The 11125-nt window shown below is 42.6% G+C and overlaps 1 long non-coding RNA gene across 1 annotated transcript in view; it reads left to right on the top strand.

Moving 5' to 3' along the window:
- LOC141993435 (uncharacterized) overlaps positions 1–7469 on the top strand; it is a 55940-nt gene extending 48471 nt beyond the window's left edge. The window contains exon 3 of the long non-coding RNA XR_012640861.1: positions 7409–7469. This is a non-coding gene — a long non-coding RNA (uncharacterized LOC141993435). The remainder of the gene's footprint in view (positions 1–7408) is intronic.
- Positions 7470–11125: the final 3656 nt, after the last annotated feature.

Below are 11125 nucleotides of genomic sequence, written 5' to 3' on the forward strand. Positions count from 1 at the left end.
CTCTTTGTGAGTCCCTCTGCCAGCTCAGCCCCCCACACCCCACCGCCCCGAGCGCTTCCAGGTGGAGCGTAATCCCGCTCTTCATAAGAACCATAAGAATGGCCGTACAAAGTCAGATCAATGGACCATCTTGCCCAGTATCCTGTCTCATCACAGTGCCAGGTACTTCAGAGGGAATGAACAGAATAGGGCAATTATCAAGTAATTCATCTCCTCTTGTCCACTCCCAACTTCAGGCAACAGAGGCTAGGGACACTCAGAGGATGGTGTTCCATCCCTGGCCATTTTGGCTAATAGCCATTGATGGATCTATCCTCTATGAATTTATCTAGTACTTTTTTTGAATCTTGTTATCATTTAGCCTTCACAATATTCCCTGGCAACGAGTTCCGCAGGTTGACTATGCACTGTGTGAAGAAGTACTTCCTTTTGTTTGTTTTATACCCGCTGCCTATTAATTTCGTTGGGTGACCCCTGATTCTTGTGTTATGTGAAGGAGTAAATAACACCTATATATTTACTTTCTCCATACCAGTTAAGATTTTATAGACCTCTATCATATTCCCTCTTAGTCACCTGTTTTGCAAGCTGAAAAGTCCCAGTCTTTTTAATTTCTCCTCATATGGAAGCTGTTCCATACTTTTAATCATTTTTGTTGCCCTTCTCTGTACCTTTTCCTATTCTAATATCTCTTCCCAGTGGGAAGCCCCGCAGCCTCTCTGCTGTGAGATCATCTTTACCAGATCCCTCATTCCCCTGACTCTCTTGCTCCTCCCCTGGGTCCAGTTCTTTGGCCCTGGAGATGTCAGTGGGTAAGCTCCTCCACGGCTCCTTCAGTCCTCTCTGGCCCTCAACTTTACCTCTCTGGTTTAGAGCCAGCAGTCACCTTCCTCTGCTGCTCTCTTGCCTTAAGCCCTCTTCAGTCCTGGCTCTGCGGCTTTGGGATGCCAACTAGCAAACCTCTCCGCTGCTCTCTTGCTTTCATCCTTCTCCCAGCAACCCTTCCCCAACTGAGTCAACCTGTGCTCTAAGGCAGCTTCCACTCACCACATCTCTCTTGCCTCTTGGGCCCAGGTGCACTCTTAACCCCAACTGGAGTGAAATGATGAGGCATGGGTACAGTGGCCCTGCTCCCACTTACAGGGCCTGTGTCACCCTGTGACACCAATCCTTTTTTGGATCTTGCTTTCTTTGAATAAATCTATATGAAGTGCAGCTAGATATTTAGGCAGGTAACTGCTACACCTGTTTTCCAAACCTAACTGCCTATTTGTGTATGCAGATGTGGGATTTGCACATATAATCTGAATAGATACTTTTAAAATTGGCACATTGCAGATTAATCACTTGCCAGTTTAATTTGTAATTATTTTTATATATATACTGTTTTGGAATTTCAGCAGGGAGAGAGAGAAAAGCATCTAAAACCCAATCATTTGGCTTTCTGCTATTTGGCTTGTCATATCCTAAAATAGCTGAACCACATTGTAAATTTTCAGAAAGAATTTACATCTGAGCTAAGTAGCCATTTTTAAAATTCAGCCGGGAGGAACTTTTTATGGCCAAATTATAAATCGGTGGAAAATAGATTTTCTAATGAAAATGCTGATTCAACCTTCAGGGATTCTACTAGTGCTACTGTACTTTGATTTTCCATATAATAACATGATGAACCATAGATGCCAAGTTTCTTAAAGCATTTCTTGGAGGAACATTTTCTGCGCCGGACATCCTAGGATTTATTATTATCACTGAGCTGAAAGTGACTTTGATAAAGCTTTGACTAAAGACTTTTCTACAGTAGGTAGCAGAAACTCACAGCTACAGTCGACAAAAACTATTAGGTGTAGAGCTGTGAAGTTCAGATCCAGACCTAAACTTGGCCCAGCTGTAGGGGAGTTTGGATGAGGTCCCCTCTCTAATTAATTCAAATGTGTCCAACGAAACCTGGGCCACCCGCTTTTTCATTTTGTTCAATTGCCTCTCTAGGGTGTAACATTGCATTTGCTGTCTGTATAAACAAGTGCAGTCTCCAAACCCATACAAATGTTAGTCTCTTTCATGAGACTAGCAACAAGGATGCCAGTCATGGTGGCGGCTTCATGATTAGTACACCCTCCAGGAACTTGGACAGAAGTCATCAACTAGTTTCACACACGCCACCATACAGTCATCAGATGGCAATAACCGTTAGTTACTACCTTCTTCAGCTTTGTTTGAATTAGTAACTGAGAAATGAAAGTCTCCGTATCTTATATCAATCCCATTAGCCATTCAGTCTCCCATCAGATAGCATAGGACCTGTGCAACTTATTGAAATAAATTATTCCTGGGGGAATTCAGTGCCACCGTGCATGTGCAGAATTCATGTCCCCTGCAGAGTCTTTGCTTCCCCACCGAAAAATGACTTCTAACAGAGAAACAAAGGAAGCTGGAAGAGCCAACACATGCCCCTCTCCAGCAGTGTGGGTGTGTCATTTTGTGTACCCGGAGCAGCCAGCGGAGAGGTAAATCACCGTGGGGCTGGGGATGCTCTGGCCAGTGGCTCCTACCCTGTGCTAGGCTCATCTGCTAGTCCTGGCTGGGCTGGAAATGGGTGAGGATGGGACTGCCTCTTTCCCAGCAAGGAGTGATTGGGCTGGATCAGACCCACGCCCGGCTGCAGGAATTTCTGCATTCCCCCACTGCTTCCTGCCCCCCATCGCTCCTCAGCCATAGGGGGAGGGGTCACTGTATGGGGAGCTGCTCCCCCATTCACCCAACCCCTGTGGATCCAGGGCCCCCTGCACCTGGACCACGCCAAATCCCCACCTTCCCTGCATCTGGACCCCCCACTGATCCCCTCTGCCCTGCATCCGGACCACCAGCTCTGCACCCAGACCATTTCTCACTGAGCCCCTGCCCTCAGCCCCCAACCCTAATGACCCATCTCCCTCCCTGCACCTGGACCACCCTGATGAGCCCCCTCACTTGGATCCCCATCCCACTGAGCCCCAGACAGCTTCACCTGGACCCTCACCCCACCAAGTCCCACTCTTCTAGCACCCAGACCCCTGCCGAGCCCCCCACACCCAGACTCCCCTCACGCTGAGCCCCATCCCCCACACAAGACCCCCCCCACTGAGCCTCAACCATCTTTACCTAGACTCTCCTGGAAAGTCCAATTGCCCCTGCACCCTGAACCCCCCAATGAACACCCCTCCCCCAGCACCTCTACCCCCCACCAAGCTGCCTGCACCCAGATTGCCCCAAACAGAATCCTGTCACCCCATACCAGGATCCCTCCACATTAAACCCCTCCACACCTGGATCCTGCCTGGCTGAACCTGCCAGCCCCACATCTGGGGGCCAGGACTGAGTGTGTATGTAAGACTCTGTCCTTCTCACTTTCTTTCTTTCTGCACATGGCATGAAGGGTCAGGACTCCGGGGAGGTTTCTAGGGCAGGCCTGGCCCTTGCGTTTTGTCAGAGTTATGTACAGCTTCAATGCCGAGTCTATGTCCAGGAGGATAGGAGGGGACACTGCAGGATGATCTCCCACCTTCATGCAGCCAGTGGCCTGTGGTCCCAACTGCCATGCTAGAGCCTCCACATGTATTTATTGACAAATAATATATGCTGAATTATGCAGAATTTTAAAATATTGTGTGTAAAAATTTTATTTTTTGGTGCAGATTTTTTTTTAAACTCAGGAGTAATAAATAGATCACGCAGCTAAAATGAGCAACTTTTAAAATAAATATTTGTGCCAGTATTTGTTTTCTTTCTGATAGCTGCAGAACACCTATCCTAATTTTAATGGAGTATAATAATATATAATCCGTCCTAGGAGCTATAGGTTGTACCCTATATAGATAAGTGGTTCAACCTCAGAATGATAACTCATGTCAAGATATCAAAGTCATTTCATTTCCTTAAAAATGAAAAGAAGATGTAATTTTTAAAATGTCATGTTTGGGGGATATATGAGCAGGATTCCTGTAATCAGTCATCCAAAATTAATTATATTACTTAGGATCTAGTTGAAGGTAGATAAGCCAAAAATATCTTTTTTTTCCAATGCCAAGTAGGTTTACACATCTAAGTTGATTTTTTTTCATATGCATACACATTGATTTTTGTTTTATATTTATTTTTTATGGTGTAACTCAGCACCATCACAAGGCAGTGCAAATGTTATAGGGAGGGAATATTTTTTCTCTCATCTATAGTCCTGCAGCCTCATTGAAGTCAATGAGGGCTACACTGGTGTAAATGTGTGCCTAATTTTCCTCAGCTGGGTGCAGTAAGTGAATGGCTTCCAGTAGAGGTTAACTATCAGATGAGAGAATACACTAATAAAACTGCTTATATTCATTCAGTGGGAATTTTGACATTGACTGCAGTGGGAGCCTGATCAAGCCCTAACTAGGGCTCAGTCCTGAAGCGTGACTAATCTGTGCATTAGGGATGCACACAGTACCATACATGGTAAACTAACCTTCGTGGGTGCTTGGCAGCCTGGAAGAATTGTCTTTGCTCCAGTAAATTAAGGTAATCCCTGCTCCCTATGTCCAAAGCTATCTTTTGTTCTGTGTTTGTACAGCACCTAGCACAATGGGATCCTAGTCCATGACTGCAGCGCCTAGGCGTAACAGGTTACAAATAATAAAGATAGATACAGTGAGAGTAGATATCCTAGCCCATCTTCCCCATGAGTGAGGGAAAACGGCTGTTACAAAGTTAGTCTCTCACACTGTGATTCCTCATAGAGACTTTGTAATTATTCCTTTTCTTCCTTTGTTTCTGTTAATCAGTCATGGGCACTTCTTTATCAAAGGGTCATATAGAGGTGCACAGTCCCTCGAAATATTGCATCTAGGGATGATAGGGATAATACAGTCGTAACTGATGCCTGGAATACGAGCAACCTGTTTTTTTTTTCCAATGGACCTGTTTCAAAAACCCTTTAATATACATAACTCCTTGGTATCAATGAGTATTACCCTGCTGGGACTCCAAAGCCCCTTAGTTGGGTCTTGGATCCACCAGAGAAATCTCAGCTCACCTCCCTCACCTGATTGTTTATCTAATATGGCCTCACTGTGGAGATGCCACCAGGAAAAAATACCCCTGTATAAAGAGAATCCTCTGATGGCATAGGGCTGATGGAGCACCGAAGGGATGGTGGCCAAAGTGTGCTAGTGGAGTGGTCCCTAGGTGACTGTGGAAAGCTACTGATTTCACAGGGCTGTTGTACATTGTGCTGGGGCCAGGCCCAATACTAGTAGGTGCAAAAATGATTGAAAACCTCCTTTGTCAACACCTTGTCTGTCTCATGCAACTTGACCTGTGCCAGAATCAGGACCTCTGCTCTGAAGGCATGTAAAAACAGGAAGGGGTCAAGTATGTGGGGTATATGCAGCTGGTCTTGATATCCCATCAGGCACAGCTAAAAGCTGTAAAAGAAGAAGGAAGTGAGCAGCAGTAGCCTGTAATAAGACCAGTCATTGCGTATGATGCTGGGCTTTCAGTTCAGCATCAAAAACAAATTTGAGAAAGCTTGATTCAATCCAAGCACAGATGTTGTGAATTGCATGTGGTGCCTTCATCATAATGCTACTGTGCGTACTGCAGATAGCTACAGGTGAAATGCCTATTATTTTTAAAATGAAGCTTTTAGACTTAACCTTTTGGGCTAAAGTAATTGGAAACAGTGAAGTTGGAAACACTAAGCTAAGATATGATGAAGGCTGGGAATTATGTGGTCAACATGTAAGGAAAAAACTCAGAATGCCTCATGTAAGTAAGATTAAAGCATGGTCAAAGAATCTTACTGAAAAGAGAAAGGGAGTACTGAAAAGAGTCACCTAAAAGGTTAAAAATCTATAGTTTGGGGAAAATGCATTATAATCGGACAATCATACCTCCTGAGGTAGGTATGAAATCATAAAATGCAATTAAGGGGGAAAGGAGTGTTAAAAGTGCAAGTTATCACAAACATATTGATTTGCTATAAGTGGGGAACCTACTGCCAAATGTATACTGACAGCTCCAAAGATGTAAGAACAGGAAGAGTGGGAACAGCATTCTGCATTCCTTCACTGGGAAACAAGAAAGCTATAAGGCTAACAAATTTTGTAGCCATTTTGATTATGCTCCCATTAAATTGAGGGATTATGCTCCCATTAAACTGGATCCTAAATGCGCACCAAGCCAGAGTGGTCACCATGACTGATTGCTTATCAGGACTACTAGCGATCAGAAATGGCATTTCAATTAGTAGAAATGATATACGTTATGAAATATTACTGTTAACAACAGAATTGATGGGATTGGATATCATCTATAGTATGGATATTAACAGTAATAGCATGAATCTCCGTGCATGTAGGGGTTGTAGGAAATGAGCTGGCAGGCAAATTGGCAAAAACTGTCAAACAGGAGCAAGTTGATCTACAGATCCCTTTAAGTAAACTGGAGTTTAAACATCTAGTTAAAAATGAGTTGAGAGGAATGACAAGAAATATGGGCAAAAGAATCATAGGGGAAAAGATTCTATGATACATGCCTAAGAGTCAAAAATTATGGTATACTCCAAGGCCCTGAAGGAAAGAGTGAAATGGCTCTGTTTAGAATTTTAATTGGTCATTGTGGCTTAAATAGTAATTTGTTTCTAATAAACAAAAATGAATATGTATTACGTGGGATGTGCAAGGTCCGGGAAACAGCTGATCATCTTCTGTGGGAGTGCAAAGAGTGTACCGTTGAAAGAGGGTATTTATAAGAAAAACGTAGAGTTCTTAGAGTATCACATTTTTTTCTGTAACACATAGTAAGAGCACCAGAAAATGTGGCCCTATTTAAAAAACAACCACAACAAACAATATTGCAAATCTTTAAAAATACTTGGAAAGGTGAAAGACTTTAATTCAAGAATTAATTTGTGGTGTGCAGTGCTTCGCAGTCATAGACCAGCAGATGAGTCTGCTTAGCCATAAAGCACAACAAGAAGCAGCAGCAGAAGCCTGACAGATAGGAGAGCCTAGATGTGGGAATGTTGGGCTCTTGCTGGACTTTAAAAAACGTTGCCTAAATCCGACAGAGGGAAGACTATTTTATATAGACATTCTGAGGCTGTGTATGTGGTGTGGTCTGCTTAGTGTCCCCTGCTGGAGTCTTCTGTTGGATATTTGATCCCACAGAGTCTTCCCTGTCTGTCTACTCTGACTCCTCCTCTTTCTCATTGAAGGGCATTGTTGTGCTCAGGGAAGGCCTTTTCTAGGGCCCTTCTAGACTCTTATTGAGCTCAGATAGAAGGAATGGGAAATGGGAAGGAAACATTCTGTATTGTTTCATTGTTGGACTGCCTCTTACATCCCATGCCAGGGAAGACTTCTGAAGTTGTCTTTCTTTTGTTTTGGTGTAGGCTGCTCACTGCTATTACAAGGATATGTCAGACAGTAAAATGTTAAGAACAGATCGTATCAAAAGGCTGAAGAACAAAAGCTCTGATTATCTCTCCCACAAATGCTGGCAGAAAAAATGACCTGTGCTGGATTCCCGCTCCACCCACTTAAGCAGTAAGTCCAACACTCCAGACTTTGTCCCTTGATTCTTCCATGACACCATAGTTAATTGATAATGGGGGTGGAGGGTAAATGTATCTTGATTGACTCAGATTTCAAACTTGAAATCTTTGAATTACTTGACCAGGAAGATGCCATTCAATTTTTTATATCTGTCACCCGTTCTCCTCTGTAACAGAGTGGACTGACATGCAGCAACCTATGTCCACGTATGAAAATGAATTACAAGGAGGTAGATCAAAATGAAAAATTTCCATTCTCTCTGCAGGTTTGAATAGCACCTGGGGACATGGTGGAGGTGCAAGACTCAGCACAGAAAGGCAAAATGGGAAGCAGAATTTCAGAGTGCCACAGTAGACTGAACAGTCAGTCTCTAATGCACACACCATAACCTCTGCTCCGCCAGGGAGATAAATTCATTCAAAAGCAACCACCCACTTTTCCTACACCCTAATAATCATCTGTACAATGAACTCAAACAGCTGCAACCTCTGCTGGAATGGGTAAAGGAAAGTGGCTCAAAGATCCTCAAAATGATGCATTTCCTACAGTGGAATGGTTTTAGACTTACACTGCACTGTTTCCTACCTTCCTGAAATGGAAGGCAATACATTTAATCAGATTAGACATTGATTCTAAATTGATCTATGGAAATGAAAACCGGGTGTACTGTGCATGGAAGACTTATACATGGAATGTATATAGGAGCCAAAGTGGGTTGGAATACTGCCTATACTGGGTTAAGATTAGCCACAGCATTGAGCACAGACCATATCCTCCAGATGCAGGTGTAGGAAATGGCAAAGTAACCTAACAATCCCCTGAAAAGTTGCAAATTCTAATGCTCTGTAAAGCATAGACACACATGTTAGGGCATAAGGGGAATGTACATTGTAACTCAAGAAGGCTAATAATTAGATCTAATAACCTGTCTTTGTATGGTTCCAGAACTAACTATGTACACAGTGGGCTTACCTTTACACTAAGCCTCCTTTGCACCACTCTGACAGTGTAAACAGCCCTTAAAATGGGTATAATTGTAATTTATGCCCACTTTAAAGTCCTTTGCACTGCTAGAATGGTGTAAATGTGAATCAGCCCCAAATATGTTGTGTCACGTACCCAAATTTTCAAAGTTTATGTCATGGCTCTTGCAGATAGGCAATAAATCTCTGTACAAACTTGTCTATATAAATATTTAGTTCTCAGCAAGCTGGGTGTGGGTGTGTGTTGGGCGTGGGGTAAATCTACCTCACAGTAGCCTGCTGTGCACTGTGTGTACTATGATCTATGCTGCTTTGAAACAGGAATAGATACCAGTTCATTAGGGAACTTTTACAGTACGTCCCAGCCTGGGTAACCAGACTACTGTAAGCTGGGTTTGAGCTAGCATACTAAAAATAGCACTGGGGACGTTGTGGCTCTGGCAGAGACTTGAGCTAGCCACCTAAGCTCAGACCCAGGGCTGGGTGCATTTATAGGCCTGAGCGGCTGCCTGAGCTGCAATATCCACACAGCTATTGAGGCCAGCTAGCACAAATCTGTCTAGCCAGGCTGGGAGACTTGCTTCTAGCTGCAATGTAGACATAAGTAGATCAAAGCACACTACAGAACTTGTGTGGCAGCAGAGTCCACACAGACACTTAATACGCGGCTGGTTAGTGTGCGGAAGATTTATACCCTAGCTTGCCACGAATTATGTGCCAAATACATTGCATGGGTAAAATCTTGTACTTTCCCACTAGGGATATGGGGATTATCACTTTTTAAAAGTATATTTTAAAAGCTGTGTTTAACCTCTAGGCTTTGGCGGTTTGAAGCCAGATTTTGAAAGCTGTTTATAATCGTGTTGGTTGCTTCTGTGAAGAGCAATGTGGTGTTCTGCATGAAAGATGTTATGTAAGATACATAATACGTTGAAATGCAGAGTAGACTATGTTTGTTGCCAAAACCCTGATGCTATATAACACAAGGGCCAAAATGTATTTTACTTGAGTTTATAGATGAGCGATTGGTATCTGAGCCCCTGAAAGCAGCATTATTCAGAAGCTTAGCTCCAGTTCATTTCTAGTAAGGGCCTGAATGGAAAGAAGGCATCTCCATAGAGCCTTCAGAAGTCTGAGGCAGGGAGGAAGAGGCATTTGTGGGGGAGGGAGGACAGAAAAGGAGGTTTTTCTAAATTCTGAAAGCATTTTAGCCTCTGACTTTAGTGAAGAATGTGTGTCAAGTCTAATGAAACAAGGAGACAGATCTGAAAGAGCCACTTTTTAAAAAGACAGATGACAAAGAAGCTGTCTTTGATCTATGGAACCCGACAGTAATTTCACTTTTCTCAAAAATGGCTACTTGCTGCAGCAAAAATAAAAATGGTAATGAACATATTTAATCCCAACTGGCTCCTGAAACAGAAACATGAGGAAATGGCAGTGCCGGCTGATTTCCCATCATTTAATAAAACATCATACTTGTCTTGTTTCTTTTTAATTCCATTCTTTTATTTTTTCTTCTGTTTTCTCACTAGTGATCACTTTTTCAACAGTATTTCTCTGGGAAATTGACAGAGCTGTTCCCCATCAGGAGATATTATACCATAAATTGCCTGCCTTAAACCAAATCTACATTTTCTTAAAACAGACTCATCAGTAGAATATTTAATCTATAAAATAAGTGATTTTTTTCTGTCATTCATTCCTTGTGCTCTGTGCATTGATTTACTTTTCTTCTTTACAAATCATTGAAGCTGAGTGTTGCTGTAATATCTGCCTTGTGTATTTCTAACTCTGAGCTGGTGTTACACAGAATTCTTTTTAATACTGCAGTAAGCTCAGTTGATATCAAACAAAATAATTCCTCTGTGACCAAATCTACTAATTCTGCACCCACATCCAAGAAGTGGACAGATTTGAGATCTTGTTAGTCTTTTCAGTTATCTCAAAATTACAACCCACCGATTCTCACTTTTGTTGCCAAACCTTCAGCATTCTGAGATTAGCTGCCAAGGAAGAGGCATTTTATGTGAAAGTGTGATCAGAATTTGAGGCCACAAATCTTAAAATGATTCCCAGTTAACAGCTTAGGGCCCTCAGAAATGGAACAGCCCCGGGACAGAAAAAGCCATCGGTATTCTCAGGAAGAGGAGGAGCTAGTGTAGTTCCATTTAAATAAGAGGTGATGATTGTGAATAAAGTAACTTTGCTAAACTCTGGCTTTTGACGTTAGAGAATAACCCGAGTCAAATGTAGTGAAAAAAAAATGGGGCGACCGATATGAGGGAGACTAATGATGACACTGTTGTAAAATAATAGCTTCACTGTCTGATATTTTTCCTTTATGGAAGCTGGCAGAAATGTCATTTTTCACAGAAATAACAACTTGTTGCAACCAAAAATACAAATTGTAATTAGAGATGGTGTCAAAACAAGACAAACCCCTCATCAGGTAGGGGAGTTCAGAATAGATTGGGATCCTTTTTTCTTGTTAGCGTCTGAATAACCTAGACTTTGGAGATCCAGGTCTTTAACTACACCAACATTTTTGTTGCCATAATATGCTGAGGG

This window comes from Natator depressus, chromosome 9 (assembly GCF_965152275.1).
Source record: "Natator depressus isolate rNatDep1 chromosome 9, rNatDep2.hap1, whole genome shotgun sequence".
Classification (NCBI taxonomy): Eukaryota; Metazoa; Chordata; order Testudines; family Cheloniidae; genus Natator; species Natator depressus.